This window comes from Bos grunniens, chromosome 2 (assembly GCF_055505025.1).
Source record: "Bos grunniens cultivar Pamir isolate PY7600 chromosome 2, Bosgru_T2T1.0, whole genome shotgun sequence".
NCBI lineage: Eukaryota > Metazoa > Chordata > Mammalia > Artiodactyla > Bovidae > Bos > Bos grunniens.
Window position 1 is genome coordinate 46,508,963 of NC_141166.1, and position 21,554 is coordinate 46,530,516.

The window sequence follows — 21,554 nt, forward strand, 5'->3', positions numbered from 1 at the left end:
CTCTCTTTAAAAGTGACAAAATAAAATTCCTATTTGATGGCAAGATGAGAAAAATTATATGTAAAATTTCTCTTTGCTCATTTGGCCCTCCTCCATCACCTTTATTATGTATTGTGCTTCTGTATTAGCCAGACCTCCTTCAGTTCAGTTCAGTTCAGTCGCTCAGTTGTGTCTGACTCTTTGCGACCCCATGAATTGCAGCAAGCCAGGCCTCCCTGTCCATCACCAACTCCCAGAGTTCACTCAGACTCACATCCATCGAGTCAGTGATGCCACCAGCCATCTCATCCTCCGTCGTCCCCTTCTCCTCTTGCCCCCAATCCCTCCCAGCATCAGAGTGTTTTCCAATGAGTTAACTCTTTGCATGAGGTGGCCAAAGTACTGGAGTTTTAGCTTTAGCATCATTCCTTCCAAAGAAATCCCAGGGCTGATCTCCTTCAGAATGGACTGGTTGGATCTCCTTGCAGTCCAAGGGACTCTCAAGAGGCTTCTCCAACACCACAGTTCAAAAGCATCAATTCTTCGGTGCTCAACTTTCTTCACAGTCCAACTCTCACATCCATACATGACCACAGGAAAAACCATAGCCTTAACTAGATGGATCTTTGTTGGCAAAGTAATGTCTCTGCTTTTGAATATGCTATAGTCAGCAAAAACAAGACCAGGAGCTGACTGTGGCTCAGACCATGAACTCCTTATTGCCAAATTCAGACTGAAATTGAATAAAGTAGGGAAAACCACTAGACCATTCAGGTATGACCTAAATCAAATCCCTTATGATTATACAGTGGAAGTGAGAAATAGATTTAAGGGCCTAGATCTGATAGATAGAGTGCCTGATGAACTATGGAATGAGGTTCGTGACATTGTACAGCAGACAGGGATCAAGACCATTCCCATAGAAAAGAAATGCAAAAAAGCAAAATGGCTGTCTGGGGAGGCCTTACAAATAGCTGTGAAAAGAAGACAAGCGAAAAGCAAAGGAAAAAAGGAAAGATATAAACATCTGAAAGCAGAGTTTCAAAGAATAGCAAGGAGAGATAACAAAGCCTTCTTCAGCGAACAATGCAAAGAAATAGAGGAAAACAACAGAATGGGAAAGACTAGGGATCTCTTCAAGAAAATCAGAGATACCAAAGGAACATTTCATGCAAAGATGAGCTCGATAAAGGACAGAAATGGTATGGACCTAACAGAAGCAGAAGATATTAAGAAGAGATGGCAAGAATATACAGAAGAACTGTACCAAAAAGATCTTAATGACCCAGATAATCACGATGGTGTGATCACTGGCCTAGAGCCAGACATCCTAGAATGTGAAGTCAAGTGGGCCTTAGAAAACATCACTACGAACAAAGCTAGTGGAGGTGATGGAATTCCAATTGAGCTGTTCCAGGTCCTGAAAGATGATGCTGTGAAAGTGCTGCACTCAATATGCCAGCAAATTTGGAAAACTCAGCAGTGGCCACAGGACTGGAAAAGGTCAGTTTTCATTTCAATCCCAAAGAAAGGCAATGCCAAAGAATGCTCAAACTACCACACAATTGCACTCATCTCACATGCTAGTAAAGTAATGCTCAAAATTCTCCAAGCCAGGCTTCAGCAATATGTGAACTGTGAACTTCCTAATGTTCAAGCTGGTTTTAGAAAAGGCAGAGGAACCAGAGATCAAATTGCCAACTTCCACTGGATCATGGAAAAAGCAAGAGAGTTCCAGAAAAACATCTATTTCTGCTTTACTGACTATGCCAAAGCCTTTGACTGTGTGGATCACAATAAACTGTGGAAAATTCTGAAAGAGATGGGAATACCAGACCACCTGATCTGCCTCTTGAGAAATTTGTATGAGGGTCAGGAAGCAACAGTTAGAACTGGACATGGAACAACAGACTGGTTCCAAATAGGAAAAGGAGTACGTCAAGGCTGTATATTGTCACCCTGTTTATCTAACTTATACGCAGAGTACATCATGAGAAACGCTGGACTGGGAGAAACACAAGTTGGAATCAAGATTGCTGGGAGAAATATCAATAACCTCAGATATGCAGATGACACCACCCTTATGGCAGAAAGTGAAGAGGAACTAAAAAGCCTCTTGCTGAAAGTGAAAGTGGAGAGTGAAAAAGTTGGCTTAAACGTCAACATTCAGAAAACGAAGATCATGGCATCTGGTCCCACCACTTCATGGGAAATAGATGGGGAAACAGTGGAAACAGTGTCAGACTTTATTTTTCTGGGCTCCAAAATCACTGCAGATGGTGACTGCAGCCATGAAATTAAAAGACGCTTGCTCCTTGGAAGGAAACTTATGACCAACCTAGATAGCATATTCAAAAGCAGAGACATTACTTTGCCAACAAAGGTTCGTCTAGTCAAGGCTATGATTTTTTGTGGTCATGTATGGATGTGAGAGTTGGACTGTGAAGAAGATTGAGCGCCGAAGAATTGATGCTTTTGAACTGTGGTGTTGGAGAAGACTCTTGAGAGTCCCTTGGACTGCAAGGAGATCCAACCAGTCCATTCTAAAGGAGATCAGCCCTGGGATTTCTTTGGAAGGACTGATGCTAAAGCTGAAACTCCAGTACTTTGGCCACCTCATGTGAAGAGTTGACTTATTGGAAAAGACTGTGATGCTGGGAGGGATTGGGGGCAAGAGGAGAAGGGGACGACGGAGGATGAGATGGCTGGTGGCATCACTGACTCGATGGATGTGAGTCTGAGTGAACTCTGGGAGTTGGTGATGGACAGGGAGGCCTGGCTTGCTGCGATTCTCATGGGATCGCAAAGAGTCGGACACAACTGAGTGACTGATGTGATCTGATCTGATCTAGGTTGAACATAACTTTCCTTCCAAGGAGTAAGGGTCTTTTAATTTCATGGCTGCAGTCACCATCTGCAGTGATTTTGGAGCCCAAAAAAAATAAAGTCTGATACTGTTTCCACTGTTTCCCCATCTATTTCCCACGAAGTGATGGGACTGGATGCCATGATCTTCACTTTCTGAATGTTGAACTTTAAGCCAACTTTTTCACTCTCCACTTTCACTTTCAGCAAGAGGCTTTTTAGTTCCTCTTCACTTTCTGCCATAAGGGTGGTGTCATCTGCATATCTGAGGTTATTGACATTTCTCCCGGCAATCAGACCTCCTTAGGAGATATGATTTCTTCTGAATCTCATTAATGGTAACAACTCCTTAGGAAATAATCTTCCTTCTAACTATTGCAAGGGGCTGTGACAATCTATGACCCACTACTCACTTTGTACATGTAGATCTGGATTGTGTAAACTGTCAACAACATTTGATGTATATAATATAATCCTTTGTCTCAACTTGAATGGGTGGAACACTCTTCAGAGCTTTCTCAAAGACTCTCCCAGGTTATAATCCTCAGATTGCCTCAAGTAAATTTTTCTATTTCTTTCTTAGATTGACTATTGATTAATTTTTCCATCAACAAAAGTCATACAAGATAAGCCCCTTCTGGGCTCAAAGGGCAAAAGGATTGAAGGCAGTGGTTTACCTGCCCTGAGGCAATTGATGAATGAGTGTGTGAACGTGTGTGTTCATGAGGTGGGTGATATGTCCACTGGAAGGTAATGATATTCGGACTAATTTAAATACTCTTGCAATAAAATATATTTTAGAATGTACAATTTGCACAGTGCTTTATATATGTGTTTTCTCTTCCAAAAACTCACAAAAACCTATGATAGAAATAAATAAAGGCATGACGAACCTAGTGCGTGCGTGCTCAGTTGCTTCAGTCATGCCCCACTCTTTGTGACCCTATGGACTGTAGCCTGCCAGACTCTTCTGTCCATGGGATTCTCTAGGCAAGAATGCTGGAGTGGATTGCCATGCCCTCCTTCCCAACCCACAGACTGAACCCGGGGCCTCCTGCATCTTCTGCTTCACAGGTGGATTCTTTACTGCTGAGCCACCTGGGAAGCCCCATGACAAACTTAGACAGCGTATTAAAAACAGAGACATCACTTTGCTGACAAAGGTCCATACAGTCAAAGCTATGGTTTTTCCAGTAGTCATGTATGGATGTGAAAGTTGGGTCATAAAGAAGGCTGAGTGCAGAAGAGTTGATGCTTTCAAATTGTGGTGTTGGAGAAGACTCTTGAGAGTCTCTTGGACAGCAAGGAGTTCAAACCAGTCAATCCTAAAGGAAATCAGTCCTGAATATTCATTGGAAGGACTGATGCTGAAGCTGAAACTCCAATACTTTGGCCATCTGATGCAAAGTACTGACACACTGGAAAAGACCCTGATGCTGGGAAGGACTGAAGGTGGGAGGAGAAGGGGACAACAGAGGATGAGATGGTTGGATGGCATCACCAACTCAATGGACATGTGTTTGAGCAAACTCCAGGAGATAGTGGGGGACAGAGGAGCCTGGTGTGCTACAGTCCACGGGGTTGCAAACAGAGATGACTGAGCAACTGAACAACGACAATGACAACAACCCCTCCGTGCTAGATATCGTTGCCTTCTTTCTATTTCTCCTTTCAAAGAAACTCGCAGGATTCTGGGCTAGATTCTCCCTATCTTCTTAGTCTTTAGATAGAGTTTGGACCTAAGACTGCTTATCTTTTCCTTGGACAGGTTCCTAAATTTTATCTCCAGCCGTAACCTTTCTCCCCAACACAAGACTTGTATCTGCAATTGTCTACCTGGCATTTCCATTCAGATGCTTATAAGCCATATAATCTATATATATAAAAAAAGAATATTTGGTACTTCCTCCCTATACTCCCAGATATACTCTTTTCTTCAGTCTTTTCCATCTCAGTAAACAATAGTGCATTTTTACCAACAACTCAGACCTTGGTGGTGGTTTAGTCACTAAATTGTGTCCGATGCATGAGACACCATGGTCTGGAGTCTCCCAGGCTCCTCTGTCCATGGGATTCTCCAGGCAAGAATACTGGAGTGGGTTACCATTTCCTTCTCTGGGGGATCTTCCTAACACAGGAATTGAACCTGGGTCTCCTGCAACCCACTCCAGTGTTCTTGCCTGGAGAATCCCATGGACAGAGAAGCCTGGTAGGCTGCAGTCCATGGGGTCGCACAGAGTTAGACACGACTGAAGCGACTTAGCAGCAGCAGCAGCAGCTCCTGCGCTGCAGGCAGATTCTTTACCAAATGAGCTATGAGGGAAGCCCAAATCAGACCTTAATTCCTCTTTTTATCTCAAAGCTCATGTCTAATCCATGAGCAAATACTCATGACTCTACTTTCAAAATACATCAGGAATCCAACTTCTTTCACCTTCTCCTCCAGTCTAGCCAAAATATCAAAACTGTTTGCCTTGATCCTCCTGTGTCTGTGGGCTCTGCATCCATGGATTCAACCAACCATAGGTTGAAAATATTTGGAAAAAAAATCCAGAAAGTCCCAATAAGAAAAACTTAAATTTGCTGTGCCAGGCAACTATTTATGTAACATTTACATTGTATGAGTTATTATAAGTAATCTAGAGATGATTTAAAGTATATGGGAGGATGTGCATAGGTTATATGTAAATAATATATCATTTTCTATAAGGGACTTGAGTATCTGCAGATTTTGTTACCCACAGGGGTCTTGCAACCAGTGCCTAGTGGATACGGCCTATGTGTTGCAATAGCCTCTTACTGCTCTTGCTGCTTCTGCTCTTAAACTACTAATGCTCAAAATTCTCCAAGCCAGACTTCAGCAATATGTGAACTGTGAACTTCCTGATGTTCAAGCTGGTTTTAGAAAAGGCAGAGGAACCAGAGATCAAATTGCCAACTTCTGCTGGATCATGGAAAAAGCAAGAGAGTTCCAGAAAAACATCTATTTCTGCTTTATTGACTATGCCAAAGCCTTTGACTGTGTGGATCACAATAAACTGTGGAAAATTCTGAAAGAGATGGGAATACCAGACCACCTGATCTGCCTCTTGAGAAATGTGTATGCAGGTCAGGAAGCAACAGTTAGAACTGGACATGGAACAACAGACTGGTTCCAAACAGGAAAAGGAGTTCGTCAAGGCTGTATATTGTCACCCTGTTTATTTAACTTATATGCAGAGTACATCATGAGAAACGCTGGACTGGGAGAAACACAAGTTGGAATCAAGATTGCTGGGAGAAATATCAATAACCTCAGATATGCAGATGACACCACCCTTATGGCAGAAAGTGAAGAGGAACTAAGAAGCCTCTTGATGAAGGTGAAAGTGGAGAGTGAAAAAGTTGGCTTAAAGCTCAACATTCAGAAAACTAAGATCATGGCATCTGGTCCCATCACTTCATGAGAAATAGATGGGGAAAAAGTGGAAACAGTGTCAGACTTTATTTTTCTGGGCTCCAAAATCACTGCAGATGGTGACTGCAGCCATGAAATTAAAAGACCCTTGCTCCTTGGAAGGAAAGTTATGACCAACCTAGATAGCATATTCAAAAGCAGAGACATTACTTTGCCAACAAAGGTTTGTCTAGTCAAGGCTATGGCTTTTCCTGTGGTCATGTATGGATGTGAGAGTTGGACTGTGAAGAAGATTGAGTGCCGAAGAATTGATGCTTTTGAACTGTGGTGTTGGAGAAGACTCTTGAGAGTCCCTTGGACTGCAAGGAGATCCAACCAGTCCATTCTAAAGGAGATCAGCCCTGGGATTTCTTTGGAAGGACTGATGCTAAAGCTGAAACTCCAGTACTTTGGCCACCTCATGTGAAGAGTTGACTTATTGGAAAAGACTCTGATGCTGGGAGGGATTGGGGGCAAGAGGAGAAGGGGACGACAGAGGATGAGATGGCTGGATGGCATCACTGACTTGATGGATGTGAGTCTGAGTGAACTCTGGGAGTTGGTGATGGACAGGGAGGCCTGGCGTGCTGCGATTCATGGGGTTGCAGAGTTGGACACAACTGAGCGACTGATCTTATCTGATCTGATACTATGATCACTATGATCCAGAGCAGAAGTCATTCCTTTAAAACAGAAGCCAGATTACAGCACCCTCTGCTTAAAGCCACAGTGGTTGCTCTTATCATTCAGATAAACTCGAAGTCCTTTCCATCCTTTCCCCAGCCCAGAGGATCTGCCTCTACTTTCAGATCATTATTTACCTGATCTTATCAATCTACCCTGAAAGGGAGTCCAGGGAGGAGATCAGGAATGAGGCACTCTGTGCTCTGGGAAAAATGGGCAGAACAGGATTTCACACAGTTAGATATTTTCAGAGAATTCTATGAGCCCAAATTCTTACATAGTATCATCTTTTTGTTTAGTTGCTAAGTTGTGTCCAACTCTTTTCAGACCCTATGGACTCTAGCCCACCAGACTCCTCTGTCCACAGGATTTTGGAGTGGGTTGCCATTTCTTTCTCCAGGGGATCTTCTCGACCCAGGGATCGAACCCGCATCTCTTGCACTGGCAGGAGGATTCTTTACAGCTGAGCCACCAGTTAGTAGCTTATCTCCTACCTTTCATCCTCTTCTCATTCAACTCTAGCCTCATTCAGTCACTTTTAGTCTCTTATTCAGCTCTAGCCACATTGCCCTCCTAGCCTTAGAGAATACTTGTTTGGGTTCCCTGGAGTGTCAGATATTCATATGGTTTGTGCCTTCACTTACTTTTAGATCTCTGTTCAGATATCTTCTTATTAATAGAAAAAGAGGTTTGTCCTACCCACCTTACATAAAATTGCACTCTTTCTTGTCTATTCCCTTACCTTTGTTTATTGTTCAAAATAACAACATTTATATAACATTTATATGCCAGGTACTATTCTAAGTAATTTACATGTAATTCTATCACCCTGTAAAAGTGACTTTACTATTTCTGTTTTTAAAAAATATTTATTTACTTGGCTGTGATGGGTCTTGCAGCATGCAGTATCTTCATTGCAAGTCATGTGAGATCTTGGACTGCCTACATCTTCCCAGGTGGCTCAGTGGTAAACTATCTGCCTCCCAATGCAAGAGACACAGGAGATGCAGGTTCAAATCCTGGGTCAAAAAGAACCCCTGAAGGTGGAAATGGCAACCCACTCCAGTTTTCTTGCTAGGATAATCCCATGAACAGAGGAGCCACAGTCCATGGGGTCACAAAGAGCTGGACATGACTGGCCACGCACGCATGCACGGACTCTCTAGTAGTGTCGCAAGGGCTCAGTAGCTCTCGGGTTCTAGAGCAGAAGCTCAGTAGTTGTGGCCCATAGGTTTAGTTGCTCCAGGGCACATGAGATCTTCCTGGATCAGGGATTGAACCTGTATCCCTTGCATTGCAAGGCAGATTCTTAACCACTGGACCACCATCGAAGTCCCACTATCCTTGTTTTATGGATGAAGAAACAGAGGTCCAAAGAGCTGAGATTTGAACCCAGGATGTTTGGCTCCAGCCTGTGCTTTTAGCTACTCCACTATTTTGCCTCTTGGGTAGCCCCAGTCACTGCTGTATTTATTTATTATCTCTCACTCTTCCCATATGTTTCAGTTATTGTGGCATAATCAACCATTCCAGACTCACCAGCTTGAAGCAATTAGTTACTATTTCTTGGAAACTTGGGTCAGAAACTCAGGCAGGGCTTAACTGGGCTGTTGTGTATGCTCCCCTTCACGTTGGCTGATGTCACTCACTCAGCCGCATTAAACTGACTGACGCTGGGGAGAAGAATTGGGAACAAAGGCAGGGAAAATATTCAATTTTCTCTTTATGCCATATCGCACTGTTTGAACTTGTAACTTTACAAATGTAGATTAAATATGCTTTTTCAAACTTATTTATAGGAGGATAATTTTCACTCTCATCTTCCTTTCCCTCTTTTCTTAACTTCTGGGATACATTCCTTCTGGGCTTTCCTCCTACTTCTTAGACCTTTCCTTAACCTTTTCAGACTCTTTCACTTGTCCTTTAAATACATGGACTAAATAAACATACAGCTCGTTAGAAGGCCTTCATTCAGAAGTATCAGATCTTCATTTCTGTCACATTAGTTGGGGAAAAAAACATAAGCCTAGCCCATATTCAGGGGAAGAGGAAACAGACTCCATCTCTTGATGTCAAGAGTGGCATTTGTATACACAAAGGGAGGAACTGATGGCTGCTACTGCTGGAAACTGTCTTCCCCACCACAGAGTGCAAGTTCCATGAGAGGAGGGGCTCGTCTGTTTTGTTCATTGTCTCTTTAGTGCCTAGAGCAGTGCCTGGCACATAATACATGTACAACAAATATTTATTTAGCCCATGTATTTAAGGGACAAATGAAAGAGTCTGAAAAGGTAAAGGAAAGGTCTAAGGAGTAGGACCAGTAGCCCAGAAGGAATGTGTCCCAGAAGTTAAGAAAAGAGGGAAAGGAAGATAAGAATGAAAATTATACTCCTCTCCCCCCCAGATTTAAAAGCTTTAAAAATAAGTTTAAAAAGCATATTTAATCTACATTTGTAAAGTTACAAGTTCAAACAATGCGAAATGGCACAGAGTGAAAAGTGAATTTTTTCCCTACCTTTGTTCCCAATTCTCCTCCCCAGTGTCAGTCATCTTAATGGATCCTTTCAGAGTTAAAATATGAATACACAAAGACAAGGATATTTATCTTCTCTCTCTTCTAATGTATGTAATTAGTAGAATACAATTCACATGATTCAGCCTCTAGCATTTTTTCTCTTAACCTAACTTCCAGATCATTCCACATCAGTACATATAGAACATTTTCTTTCTTTCAAATGGTTGCATAGAATGGTTCCATTCTTAGGCTGTATCTTTAGCTTTCAAAATTAGAAGGCAATTACTGATTTCATTACCTCCTGAAAAAGTAGAGACTGCAGATTGGGATGAAGATTGAGGGGTCAGAAAGTAAACAAGGAGAGGACAAAGGAAAAAGAAATAAAAGATGAATATGCAGGAGCAGGCTTATATCCTTAAGAATAAAGGTAACAAGGGACAAGGAGATTGAAAATACACAAAAGGGAAGCGATAAGTAATGGAGCAAGCCTCTAAGGGGATTGGAAGGGATTAACCTTGAGAGGACAGAACACTTCTAAGGAGAAAGAGAGAGAAGGAAAGGAAGGCTGGGGCTGCAGGTAGTCTTTGTAAAGGTAGCAGTTGGGAGCTAAGGAAATTCATCCTTCAGTTCAGTTCAGTCGCTCAGTCGTGTCTGACTCTTTGTGACCCCATGAATCGCAGCATGCCAGGCCTCCCTGTCCATCACCAACTCCTGGAGTTTACCCAAACTCATGTCCATTGAGTCAGTGATGCCATCCAGCCATCTCATCCTCTGTCATCCCCTTCTCCTCCTGCCCCCAATCCCTCCCAGCATCAGAGTCTTTTCCAATGAGTCAACTCTTCGCATGAGGTGGCCAAAGTATTGGAGTTTCAGCCTCAGCATCAGTCCTTTCAATGAACACCCAGGACTGATCTCTTTTAGAATGGACTGGTTGGATCTCCTTGCAGTCCAAGGGACTCTTAAGAGTCTTCAAAAACATCAATTCTTTGGTGCTCAGCTTTCTTTACAGTCCAACTCTCACATCCATACATGACTACCGGAAAAACCGTAGCCTTGACTAGACGGACCTTTGTTGGCAAAGTAATATCTTTGCTTTTGAATATGCTGTCTAGGTTGGACATAACTTTCCTTCCAAGGAGTAAGTGTCTTTTAATTTCATGGCTGCAATCACCATCTGCACTGATTTTGGAGCCCCCAAAAATAAAGTCTGACACTCTTTCTACTGTTTCCCCATCTGTTTGCCATGAAGTGATGGGACCAGATGCCATGATCTTCGTTTTCTGAATGTTGAGCTTTAAGCCAACTTTTTCACTCTCCTCTTTCATTTTCATCAAGAGGCTTTTTAGTTCCTCTTCACTTTCTGCCATAAGGGTGGTGTCATCTGTGTATCTGAGGTTATTGATATTTCTCCTGGCAATCTTGATTCCAGCTTGTGCTTCTTCCAGCCCAGCGTTTCTCATGATGAACTTCGCTGCTGCTAAGTCAACTCAGTTGTGTCCAACTCTGTGCAACCCCATAGATGGCAGCCCACCAGGCTCCCCCGTCCCTGGGATTCTCAAGGCAAGAACACTGGAGTGGGTTGCCATTTCCTTCTCCTTTTCATAGTGAAAAGTGAAAGTGAAGTCGCTCAGTCATATCCAACCCCCAGCAACCCCATGGACCGCAACCTTCCAGGCTCCTCCATCCATGGGATTTTCCAGGCAAGAGTACTGGAGTGGGGTGCCATTGCCTTCTCCGGATGAACACTGCATATAAGTTAAATAGGCAGGGTGACAATATACAGCCTTGACCTACTCCTTTTCCTATTTGGAACCAGTCTGTCATTCCATGTCCAGTTCTAACTGTTGCTTCCTGACTTACTGGTCTCATTTTCCTCAGAAATGTAGGAAGCAAACTTTTTTTATTTTTTAAAATTTGCATCAGAAAGGGTGGGTGGGTAGAGTTCAGTAAGAACTTAGCGGAGTGTGACGATTGGGAATAGCAGGGGACAGAGATAAGAGAAATTCTGAGTAGCAATATATTAAGGACAGTTTGGGGCTCACTAAGGTTGCCCTGCCACATGGTAGTCCTGACTGAAGTTGGACACCCTTGGTTTGCAGTGGTACGAATCCTCGGGGTTATGTTTTTTCCAGAACTGCTGCAAGAGTGTATAAGCTTGAATTGTTACAGGCTAACAGTTTTGCAGGTGATGGAGGATCAAGGAGGTCACTGAGTTGAAGATGTTGGTGAACACAATAGACCATTTATGCACAGGACGGTGAGACCCTGACTGCACATCTCTCACTGATGGTCTGAATACAGATTTGCAGGTCCAGCGATGGCACACTGCCTAGCCGTAAAGTTTGCATCCACTCTCTGCCAAGAGTGGCGTCTCCGGAAAATCTTCACGAGGGGACTTACGGGGCTCGAGTTGAGACGGGGTGGGGTAGTGACTGCAAGAAGCAAAAGGTCGTGAAAATGTGTGCTGGGCAAACAAACTGGCTTTACTAAGACTGTACACTCGAGAGCCCAGTGGGAATCATAGGAGAGACCAACTCATTCCCTCCGACCAGACTCCATCCTTTGGAGTCTAAATAACAGTATAAACACAGTATGAACACTAGCGCCAACCCGCGCCGCATGGCGATGACGTCATTCTCGCGGGAGCAAGCGGCTACCGTTGGGGTAGGTACAGTCCATCAAAGTAGTCTGAATACATTTCACATTTTAGCCTCTTCGCCTTCAAGTGTAGCGCTTACCCTTCGGACTTCGGCAGTTTGAGGTAGCAACAAAATGACTGCGGCTCCCGACCACCCTCCTAGTTGTCCGTTACCATGGAAGCGCTCGGGTAGTTAGGCTGCGGCGACGCCACGTTACGTCACTGTCCAAGTGCATCTCAGGAGGGGTGGTTCTGCCTGGTCTTAAGGGAGAGGCAAGTACCCCCGGGACGTTGCCCGCTGTGCCCACCGCCCCTTGAGTAATTTTGATCCCTACCAGACGCCGTTGGCATCTGACCCCACCTACTTCGGGGGTGATCTCCTCCCGCCTTCAGACTCGCAAGCCGCCCAGCCCCAGCTGAGAAGCCCCGCCCCCCATGAATCAGCTGATCTCACGGCCCGCCGAGCTGCGGGGCTCGCGCCGGATGCAGACGGCGGTGCCGCTGGTGGAGCGTCAGGTGAGCGATCGCGGGTCCCGGGTTGGCCCGTGGCTTCGGAAGGCTGACCGGCCGGGGCCTCCAGCCTGAGGGCGGCCGGGGTCCGAGAGAAAGGCGGAGGCGCAGGCAGAGGCCCAGGAGCGCTCTGCGGGGATCCGCGGAGACGGCGCCCCCATCTTCCCAAGCCAGCGTCCGCCCCGCTGCGCCTGCCTGTGGAGGAGCACCCAACGGCCCCAGGTTCTCCCAGTCGCCCCGGTTCCTCCCTCCTCACACGGGGCGCCACTGCGGAGACCTCAGCCTCCTGAAATTCTTCGCGTCCCCCCTTCCCGCCTCCACCCACGCTGCCTTCCAGCCATTCATTCCGGAGGATTTATTGAATGCCCACTCTTGGCGCCGACCAGATAAACTCGGGTCCCTGGCCGCGAACCTTGGTGAGTGTCCCGGGAGGGGTTGCCCCTGGATGCAGCTCGCGGTGGACAGTGGACCAAGGGTTTCGCTGACTTGAAAAGGCGGTCGTGGAAAAAGAAAATGATACTAAGAATTAGGAGTTTAGGTTAGTCCTTTTGCGTGTCAAGTGATCCAGCAGAGGGTGGCAAGTTCTTTTGACAAGTGAAGAGGAAAATAACAGGGGTTTTCGTGAGGAAATGGTACTGACGCTGGTGTTGGTCCTCCTTGTGTGTTTGGCTAAAGTGGTGGTGTATTGCTTAGGGCTTTGTTGATGAGGGAATAGGAAAAACACACTGGCTGAAGTGGCTTATCCAAGTACAGTATTTTCTTTTGGGTTTAGAATGGAAAAGGAAATAACTGTTGAATACACACGCTCACCATTTGTCCATGGCATCACCGATGCAATGGACATGAACTTGAGCAAATTCCGGGAGACGGTGAGGTTCAGGGAGGCATGGCGTGCTGCAGTCCATGGGGTCGCAAAGAGTTGGACACGACTGGGCGACTGAACAATAGCAGCAGCAACAAACGCTCATCCTTAGTCTGTTGCCTTCTGGATTTGTTGGTGGCTGTAAATGTTCTTTAAAATGCTTAGAAAAATAAAATTGTGTGATGTGTGTTTATTTTGAACAAGTACAGAAATTCAGCAAACCTGTTGGTCCAGTATTTTTTCAGTTTATCATAGATAGGGATGGTTTGGAGTGGCCACTTGACCTCTGAGTTAGTGATTAAGAATTTAAAAGAGTGAAAAATTTGTTTTTGCAGTAGGTTACAGTATTTTAATCTTAATAGTACAATCATAATGGTGAAGATCCTAGGCTTTAGACCTGGGCGTACCTGGAGCCCCATCAACCTACATCTTTGAGTTTGGGCAAGTTACTCATCTGTCTGAATTTCCTTGTCTTTAAACTGGAGATAAAAGTACTTTCTTTATAACAGTATCTTTACATGTAGTGGTTCATGTATTGTATTTTTTTTTCTTTTTTACTGAACTTGGCACTGTATGTAAATATTCAATACATATTAGCCATTTTATGTCATTTTCTTTTCCACTACACCATGACCCACTGACTTACTGTTTTCTAAATGATGTGAAAGAGAACTGATTTTTTTTTTTTTAGAAAAGAGCTATAGTTTTTAATATCAAGGGTAAGTTTCCAGATAGTTTTATGATGCAGGGGTATATTTAGAGAAAATATGATTTCAAGTTGGTCTGTAGTAACTTTGGTGTTCCATTAGAGTCTTTTAACGGGGAAAATGCTGATGGAATCCATACCTAGTTTAAATTAATTACTTAGTTTGCAAACTGTGACTAGTATTGGCAGATGTAAGATTCATAGTTATAAGGAGAAATGTTAAAAGCTGTTTCACAATATTAAAATTTGGAAAGATAACGATGCAGAAAATAAAGTACCAAGCAAGTAATTTGAGGGGGAGAATTTGAGTAACATTATGTAAGCCCCTTATTTTTAAAATTGATTCGTATAATGTGAACTGGAATCCCTTCTCTCCAGATTTCAGCTTGACAGAATTTAGGTCATCATTGACTTACTTTGGACATTTTGACTGTTAAAGAAGCAAAAGGTATGATATGAACCTCACTGAAAGCTGATTTTTTTCATATAATTAGATGGAAAGAGTACTATCCTCTACCTGTTCATGAAAAACATGGGTTTAGTGTAGTATTGTTGGGTCCATTTTAAAAGTATTTCCAAAGAATATGACTGACTTGTAAAAACCTTTTGTAATTCTTTATTAATATGAGACTAGGTAAGGAGTGGGTTGAAAAACTGTGAAGGAAGTAACGAGTGGTGATTTTTGAGCTGGTGTAAAAAAAGCCTTGCTTTAATAAAGTGTGAGGTTGAGCCCTTTTCTCAGACACTCAGGGGAATGCTGTGAGGATTTTAATTACTTTGTGAAATTAAACCTACCACATATTCTGATTGTATTAGGGATATACATAATTCTGGTAGACTTAGTTTTATTTTTTTAGCAATTTTTTCTTTTAACTCTTCATTGATGACCAGGTAATTCAGTCATCAATATAATAGCAGTAGGTTTAACAGGATATCAGTCCTTAAGAACATGCATGGGAACCACAAATTAAATCAGCCAACTTGGACTTGATTCTTTTTAGCACTCCATTTATTTTCCTGTCTCCACCTCCCATTCCTCTATAGATATAACAGTGCTATCGTCACATTTTGTCCTGATATTTGCCTGTATCACACAATTGATAGAACAGATGAGCAATTGGTTAAATAGGTGAATTAATTGATCCATGTGGATAGAGCTGTTGCTGCTGCCGCTGCTAAGTCACTGCAGTCATGTCGGACTCTGTACGACCCCATAGACGGCAGCCCACCAGGCTCCCCGGTCCCTGAGATTCTCCAGGCAAGAATACTGGAGTGGGTTGCCATTTCCTTCTCCAATACATGAAAGTGAAAAGTGAAAGTGAAGTTGCTCAGTCGTGTCCGACTCTTCTCGCACCCATGGACTGTAGCCCACCAGGTTCCTCCATCCGTGGGATTCTCCAGGCAAGAGTACTGGAGTGGGTTGCCATTGCCTTCTCCATGTGGATAGAGCACAGATATTCAAATCAGCAAGGTAATGAGTACTTTGGGGGGCTCTTGCAGACTTACTCTTTTATTGTAGAGTTTTTTGTTTTGAAGAAAATGTAGCTTTCTCAACTCCTACGGAAAAAAGACTGGGTCAGTGTGATATGGGTAGGTTTTTCATTCTAGGATTATTTTCTTCCACAACCTGAATTTTTTTTTTTTTTTTTTTGAGCTGAATTCTTAACTAAACTTAGGGCAATTTCCTAAGCAAACATCTAACAAAGATGATGATAGCAGTTCTTAAAAAATAGCAATCAGTAGAACAATCCAGCTCTACTTTTGTAGGGAAATAGATAAACTATGGTTTATTCATTCAGTGACGGAGAAGGCAATGGCACCCCACTCCAGTACTCTTGCCTGGAAAATCCCATGGACGGAGGAGCCTGGAAGGCTGCAGTCCATGGGGTCGCTGAGGGTTGGACACGACTGAGGGACTTCACTTTCACTTTTCACTTTCATGCATTGGAGAAGGAAATGGCAACCCACTTCAGTGTTCTTGCCTGGAGAATCCCAGGGACGGGGGAGCCTGGTGGGCTGCTGTCTATGGGGTCGTACAGAGTCGGACACGACTGAAGTGACTTAGCAGCAGCATTCATGCAATGAAATACTATCCCCTGGTAAAAATGAGTGAACTAGATTTTTGCTTATCAACATGGATACACCTCAAATATATAATAGAGTAAAAATAAAACAAATTGCCAAAGGATAGATACACACAGTATTATGCAACTGTGTAGAGTTTTAAAACAATATAACATATACTGTTTATTGTTATGTGTATATCTACTGAAATTACATAAACATACAAGAATATACATGGAAATACATACTAACTTTAGAAATAGTGGGTAACCCTGGAGAAGGAAGGTTTGGACAGAACTCCTTCAGGTCTCTGTATAACTTTTTCTTCTGTTTTAAAGAGAGCTGAAGCAGATATGAAAATGTGTTAAAATATAAAATGGAATGATAGGTGCATGGATTTGTGTTTTTAAAGACTTGTGTATGGTTAAGATAGTTTGTGAAACTAGAACCTTATTATTTTTGCTTATAATTGGGCTCTCTTCGATATGCTCTTTTTATTTTACTTTGGAGCTTCTCTCCCTGCAGCAGGAAAAGATTGTGCCACTTCATAGCCACTGTGTGAAGCTTTTTAAAGAAAGGAGCCAGACCAATTATTTATTCAAGTTTATTTTGCTGTTTGACTTGAGCTCCTGGGAGAAATGCTTTCCTTAGGATATGAGGAGTGATCCTTCTTAAGAGGCTGCAGGGGAATTCAAGTTCTAGAAACCCTTGAGAAGTACATGATGGTGAACTTTCAGAGTGTAGGGGAGTGCATTGTATCCTAAAATCCTGAAATGAATTTGGACAGTGACTCAGATACAACATAACTGTAGGTATCATATAGTCATTAACATTTACTTTTTTTCAAGTTTGCATTGGTTAAATTTCATTACAGTGTAGTAATCCTAAGTTTTATACTGTGAATACAAGTGTCCTAGTTATTGCTCAAGCAAAATAATTCTCTTTCTACAGGTATTAATAAGTAAACATGATGATAATGTATTAAATGGTTGAGTTATGAATAGTCAATTTAGTGGCTGATCCCTAATATAACTCAAGTTTAAAAAGAATATTTTCAGGCCTAATCAAGGTACCTGGTATTAGCACTTTCAAAATACTCTAAGTGAAATATGTCTCCAGAACAGTATATTTTGGCATGTGTACTCCCTGTTGTGGTCCCTTTTTGACCTTAAGCACTGGGTATTATTGATCGTTAAAATAAGAAATAAGTCACAACATACTTTGAACTGTATTTCTGTAATTTTTTTTTTTAAAAAGCAGCCATTTTAATGAAAGAATAGTAGCAAACTATTAAAGGAATAATTATATATATAAATATATATATAAATAAATAATATAAATTAATATATATACATAATTTATATCATAAGTTATACATTGTCAAGTAATAATAGGCATAAATGGTTGCAGTACCTGGGAATTTGAAATTCATTTGCAGAATTATAATATTTATCAGAATGTTTCTTTGGAATTTTAGTATTTCCAACAAATGCATTTCAAAGAGGTATGCAGTGAGTGTAAAAAAGAGCTAAGTGGGTATTGTGGGATGTTTATTTTACCATGTTTCCCGCCTCCCATGAGCAATATTCATTTTAGAAGATTCTCAACAGTCAGAAGAATACAGTTTTAATAGGTTTCAGGGTAAGATTTGTTGTTGTTGTTATTTTGTAACTAAGTAGTGTTGGACTTTTTTACAACCCCATGGACTGCAGCCTGCCAGACTTCTCTGTCCATGGGTTTTCCCAGGCAAGGATACTGGAATGGGTTGCCACTTCCATCTCTAGAGGATCTTACCGACCCAGGGATCAAACCTGTGTCTCCTGCATTGGGCAGGTGGATTTTTTTTACTACTGAGCCCCCAGGGAAGCCCCCAGGGTGAGATTATTGGGCCATAAAAAAATAAAAATAAGTAAAAAGAGAGAGACTATGAAGCCTTAATGTCCCTGATTACACCAAAAAGTCTCCATGTGCTAAGGAGAAAGGGACTGTTCTCTCCTGCGTTATCTGACATCTGTGAAGTGGCATGAAAGAAAAGCATCTTCCTTGTTAGGAAGATCATTAGCAAATTATGGATGAGAGTTTTTATTATGAGAAGATTCCCTTTTGTGTCTAAAACTGACTTTTAATTATATATAAGCATAGAAACCTTCTAATCATTTGAAAGTCTGTGGACAGGAACTTAAGATCAAGGGTTGTCTTCCACTGGGTACTCTTACGTGTAGCCAGCTTGCACCTAATGGTTCCTATGGGTACAAGAGCTTACCAATAAATAAGTCATGGTTTCTGACCTCCCGGAGTTTGTAATATATTTTGAATCAATGACTTAGTAAGTGCATTATCCCATTAGTAACAGCATTATAAGTAAGTACTTTCTGGCCATCCTACTGACTTTATGTATATGCATTAACTTACTGAATTCATGAACTCTGGGTCAGGATTTAAGGGGTGGTCAGCTCCCATGTGGTGATAGTGGTAAGGAACCTGCCTGCCAGTGCAGATTTAAGAGACATGGGTTCAATCCCTAGGTTGGAAAGATCCCCTGGAGGGGAGGGCATGGCAGCCCACTTCAGTATTCTTGCCTAGAGAATCCCCATGAACAGAGGAACCTGGCGGGCTAGTCCATGGGGTCGAAAAGATTCGGACATGACTGAACGACTAAGCACAGCACAGCACAGTTTATCTACAGGTATTTATTGAGTACTTTTTGTATATCAGGACTGTTTTAAGCAGCTGGGATATAATAGAACATAAGGTGTTTTGGGCTTCCATGGAAGTTTTATATTGGTTCCATACCTGAAGTATAGTAGGTAAGAAAAATACATATGGTTTTAATTGTTGAAATTTAAGCATTTTAAAGTTAGTATGCTAACTTTGACTAAATTATTAAAGCAAATGGACTTTGTCCAGAGAATAAAGTTTCCTAAATGTGAATACATAGAATTTAATTTTCTCTTTGCATTGGGGAAAATAGTTCATTGATAATAGTTCAGTCTGTTCCATATTTAAAATGTTTATTTATATTCTACTTTGTTCCTACAAGGCAGTTTACAGAAATATGTCAATGTGGCAAAATAAAACGAAGAGATGGAATGAATGGAGCCAGGTGTGAGATGAGAAAACAGCACACATGCAGTGAAGTCCTAGTCACAGGTGCTATCCTGCGGGACTCTTATCCTCCCACCATGAAATCTATAATCCTGCCTGTGTTTATACCTGCCATTTTGTTTCTTCTTGAAATGTAGACCCTTCCTCTCATGAAAGATCAGTCCCACTGCATGTGTGTTCTGAATGCTATCCTTTCCCACTTTGTCCAGGATTTTGGTTTTGCCCTCTGTCCTTGTCCCCCTTATATCTAGGATCAGTGTCATCGTCCTGCAGACATGTTCAGCTGTCTCTCATCTTACCCTGCTCCCCCAAAATACACTCTTGATCTTCATATTTCTCTCCAGTGACTGCTCCTTTCTGTTTGCCATTTCAACATTTTTTTTTAAGAGAATCATTTGCACCAACTTTATTTTCGTGTCCTCACCTCCCACTTACAGTCAGCCTGCTCCAATCTGGTTTTCATTCCCCAACTGAGACCCCAGTTGTGCTGATCAGTCCTTCCTGCTGGAAACGTTTTCTGCTTTGCTTTGTGTGCTCACATCTGACTCACGTTTCTTCTGCCTCTCAGGCCACTTCCCACCTCAGCCCTTGCTTGTTGCTGTCTGTCCAGGCATCTTACAGCTTGATTCTGTGCCTTCCCTTTCTTTGTGTGTCCACTGTCACTGTCCATTGTCTTGATCTCAGATATTGTCCATATGCTTCCCAAGTTCATGTCAACAGTTAAGACCTTTCTTCTGAACACCATACTCATATATTCAGCTGCTCACTTGATATGTACTCTTGGATTTCTCACAGGCACCTTAAATTTATATATATAAAAAATCTTGTCTAACCAGAATCTTACCTTCCACTTCAGAATCCTGTCCCCTCACTTTTCCTCATTTCAGTAAATGGTACCACTACACAGTTGCTCAAGGCAAAAGTCAGAGGTCATTTTTTATTCTTCCTTCTTCTTTATCTCCCCCTTATATCTAATACATCACTAAGTCCTGATTGTTCTAGGACACAGCACCTCTCACCTTGTTTACCACTTTCCACCAGATGGGTAGCCTTGTGTGAAATTAAAGAGCCCAGGCTTCTTTCCTTCACTCAGATGAGGCAAGAGAGTATTTTCAGGGAGGGTATTCCTTACAAAACTCATTTGGGCACTGTATGTGACTATGTTCACCGTAAAATTGACTTAAAACTTTTGAAACAAGTGATGTAAATCATTGCCGTTAAAAAGTTGAGGATGCCTACCAAAATGATAGTTTTAGAATACAGGTTCCCAGTCCCTTGCTTGTAACCCTTGGGGCAAGACGTGTTTTGAAACTGAGTTTTTCTGATCTTTGGACTAAGATGCATAAACCATATATAACACTTGCTATGGGGCTTTTGATCCCACCCTACATTCATATTAATACTTCTGTGACAGAACTTATGAAGATGTGCACCAAAGGGGTAAAAACTAAATAGCCTCACGTTAGTTCTGGTCAGGTTTTGCTCTTGGGTGAGTTCAGGTCAGATTAAATTTTGCCACCAGAAGACTTAAAGGAAAAAAACTTTTAGTTTTCAGAGTTTTTTGGCCTTTGGATTTCTGGTTATGGTATCATGGACCTGTAGATAGTTTGCAGCTCTTCTTTCTAGTGATAATTAGAACATCTAGACCAGATTTTTTTTTTTTTTTTTTTAGACACTTCCAGATCATGGTACTAAAACCATATCCTCAGCATGTACAAGTTAGCTTATCTCTCTGTTAAATGTAACAGGAGGTTGTGTGTCCACTGGGATCTAACAATGGAATCAATTCATTAAGAACCAAGATTTGCTTTTTGTTTTAAAGGGTCTTCTGAGAGTTTGATTACTTTACATTTCACAGTGAAGGAGATCATTTGAAGTGTTCAGGGGTATATTTAAACTGAATGTAGCTTTCTTCTGTGGCTCATAGTACTTAGTAGTTGGAGGGGATGCCAGAGTCTATTTTGCTTCTTTTACAGATGCCACTGGTGTCTGGAAAGGCCAGGTGAAGTAAAAGAGGACCCCACATTATTTGACTCCATAAATATCACACAGTTTCTGGGTCAGAGCTATGCTATGCTATGCTAAGTGACTTCAGTCGTGTCCGACTCTGTGTGACCCCATAGACGGCAGCCCACCAGGCTTCCCTGTCCCTGGGATTCTCCAGGCAAGGACACTGGAGTGGGTTGCCAT

At 42.2% G+C, this 21,554-nt stretch overlaps 1 protein-coding gene across 5 annotated transcripts in view; it reads left to right on the forward strand.

The window, feature by feature from the left end:
• Positions 1-12,140: 12,140 nt before the first annotated feature.
• ALS2 (alsin Rho guanine nucleotide exchange factor ALS2) overlaps positions 12,141-21,554 on the forward strand; it is a 67,913-nt gene continuing 58,499 nt past the window's right edge. For 2 of the 5 annotated variants that reach the window (XM_086345857.1, XM_086345860.1), the window contains exon 1: positions 12,907-13,043. The gene's annotated coding sequence lies outside the window, so the exon portion shown is untranslated. Of the gene's footprint in view, positions 12,634-12,906; positions 13,044-21,554 lie in introns of those variants that run through there. The other 3 variants (XM_086345859.1, XM_086345861.1, XM_086345862.1) reach the window with 3 other exon arrangements.